Below are 3,178 nucleotides of genomic sequence, written 5' to 3'. Positions count from 1 at the left end.
TCTTGAACTTGTGCTGTCAGTGACTGAACCCTGCCACCAATGGTTTCAAAGTTCAAAAAACAGAGGCTCCAAGAGTTTTCCACCCTATGAGCACCGGCCCTTGTCTTTCCCTACTCACTTACCTCCTATACCACTCTCTGCCCTTCCCTAAATACTTCACCAGTGGCTTGGATGGAGAAGCTGATATTTGTAACTTCACAATAGGAAAAGAAAGGGTCTTCTTGTCAGTTTCATGAGTAGCACCTCTAAGACAGAATGATCTGCCTGTGTATACACTCCAATAAGACTTATCCTCCTCAACCAGTTTCCATCCCCCAAATGGCAGCTTTGGTAGCTTCTTATTCCTTTGTTGGGAACAGCATTAAGCTCAGGCAGGGAATACCTTGGCTTCTAAGTTTCAGGCATTCACAGCTTTTAAACAGTCTCTCACAGTTCTCATTTAGGTTGCCAATGACATTTTTTGAAAGGATACAATATTCTGAACACAGAACCCAATCATCATTAGTTGTTCTTTCCTTTGTTTCACCATTTCCCCAAATTTCAACAAAAATGATCCTAACCCATCTCCCTTCTTTCCCACCCCACCCCACCCACCCCAAATAATACACCAGTAATAGCCAAAAACTACACACATGCTACGCTGTAAAAATGCAGAATTAACACTATCGGGAAGAAGGCTGTGTGGGTTGTGGAGATGCTCTTTGAAGATCTACAGTACCTCTTGCTCTCCCACATCCCATTCTACGTTTTGTCCTTCACAGAAGGCCCTTTGCTTTTTTTTAAAGCAAAGTTCAGAACGGGTTGCCTTGAAACACTGACCCTCCTTCCCCTCCACCGGGATGGGTGTGCAAACTGTACAGCATGGAATGGCTTTGAAGCCCTTGGGCTGCTGTAGGGCACAGAAACTATACTGGCTCTTCAAAGGACATCTTCTCAAGCCACCTTTATGGTGTCAAGACAAGGAGAACTCCTTCTTTCCCCACTTGAAACCCACAGTCAGATGTGACAGGGGCTGGTATTCAAGAAAGTTAATTCTTATCATCTTTTTTGTCATCATCCTCTGAGGGCTAAGAATGCCACGTCAGCCTTTCCTCATAGAAGGATATGACAACCTGCGGGCACTTGGCATTGGCTTCCTTGGCAGGGACCAGATCAGCCTCATCAGAGTTCTTCCATTTCATTAGGAACATGAGTTCTCCACTGGAGTCCGTAGCTCCAATAATCCTCTCTGGTTCCAAACCCCGGGCAAAGCCTCGTGGCTTTTCTGACTCTTCTTTCTTCTTTTTTGGTTTGCTCTCCTCCCCCTTATCTTCCGAATCAGAATCAGCTTTGCGTTTGCCTCCCTCTGATTTATCTGTCTCGTGTGCTGTTTTCTGTGACTGCAGAAACTCAGCAATGAGGTCAGGGCAATCCAGGTTCTCTTCTGGTTCCCATGTGTTATCCTCATCTGAGAACCCCTTCCACTTTAGGAGATACTCCACTTTGCCCTTTACCACTCGACGGTCTAGAACTTTTTCCACCACATACTCTTCTTCCTCTTCTTCTAGCACCTCCTCCACTTTCTTCTTGTTTTGTTTTTTCCCCATAGTGCCCGCCAGCTCTCTGGTATAAAGGATGACGCTGCTCAGAGCAGCGCCCACAAGCCCAAGAGGAATTGGTGTCACGCTACTGGCGGGTCTTGTCCGGCCGGCCGGGGGAGTGGAGACCAGAAAAGCAACAAGCCGGGTGACCACTGTCGAGCCCCCTCACTGAAGCGGCGTACCGCAGACCCCTGCCAACGGCCCTCCCCTCAGACGAACAAAAAAGACCCAAACTAGTTTTAAAGTGATATTTCTGACTGTGGCACCTGGATAGACTGCAGGAGTAAATTGTAGAAGCAGTGAAACCTACTGGAGGCTAGTACAGTATCCGGGTGAGAAATGATGGCTGCTTGAACTAAGCTGTAGCTCTGCAGGTGGTAGCAAAGTCAAGTTCTGGTGGGATCAACAGATTTTGAAAAGTGGGATCAACAGATTTTTCCTGAGGAATTGGATATAGTGTATGAGAGGAATAAGAGAATCAAGAATGATGCTCAGGTTTATGGCCTCTTGCATTAATAAAAACCCTTTATATACAGAAATACAAAAGGAAAACATTGTAAAAGATGTTATCTTATAACAACAACACCTGCTTTTGTATTATAATCTCATACCATTGTTATTTGAAAATGCCAATGGAATAACTCTTTGTCTGAAAAAAAAAATTCATCTACAACTTATAGTTATCTGGGAGAAGTGTTCATTTTTCACATCAGCTTGCTTCTAGCAGAGGCACACAGCTAAAGAGATGACTCTCATGTCTTGTTCTGCTCAGTCTTTGAGAATAAGTGTTTAAAGTATTAATATTTGTTTTTGGTTTTGCTCTGCTTGGAGGAACAGCTCATAAGTACTCCTGGTGCTTACAACGATGAAAATAATTATTACTAATTGTGTCTATGGGCATGCAAGGCATAAATATGTACAAGATACTTAATAATAACAGCATTGTGGTATCTATTCTCACTGTTTCAGAGTTTACCTTGGTTAAGAAATTCTAGCAGGAGCTCTACACATTGCCTTTTAAATCATTGCAGTAAACGATGATTCTTTTTTGGCTTTTAGGATGGGGAACACGTGTATACCTGTGGTGGATTCATGTTGATATATGACAAAACCAGTACAATATTGTAAAGTTAAAAAATAAAATTAAAAAAAAATTTATTATTGGAGTTTTTTCATTTCATAACAGATTTTCAATACTTAAAAATTGTGATTATAGCTTTTTTAGCTATAGTTTTTTTAGCTTTTTATTGGAATATAACTGATTAACAATGTTCTGTTAGTTTCAGGTGTACGGCAAAGTGATTCAACTGATTCATACATAACTATATGTATACATAGATCTATTCTTTCTCAAATTCTTTTCCCATTTAGGTTGTTACATAATACTGTGCAGAGTTCCCTGGGCTATACAGTAGATCCTTTTTGATAATCCATTTAAAAATATCCTTTTCTAACAGATGAAGGATCTAAAATCCAGAAAGATTACTTAACCTGTTTATGTTTAAATAGATACTGAAGAGTGGGGCTGGGCTTCCTAGACTCCAGACCTGTTTGTCTTCAAAGACAACGTTCTTTTTGATTTGCTGCTGTTCAATCTC

General features: G+C 41.5%; 1 pseudogene; it reads right to left on the bottom strand.

The window, feature by feature from the left end:
- Positions 1–773: 773 nt before the first annotated feature.
- On the bottom strand, positions 774–1,786 carry LOC113884957 (annotated as a pseudogene).
- Positions 1,787–3,178: the final 1,392 nt, after the last annotated feature.

Source organism: Bos indicus x Bos taurus, chromosome 27 (genome assembly GCF_003369695.1).
Source record: "Bos indicus x Bos taurus breed Angus x Brahman F1 hybrid chromosome 27, Bos_hybrid_MaternalHap_v2.0, whole genome shotgun sequence".
NCBI lineage: Eukaryota > Metazoa > Chordata > Mammalia > Artiodactyla > Bovidae > Bos > Bos indicus x Bos taurus.
This window is presented reverse-complemented; position numbering and strand designations above follow the sequence as displayed.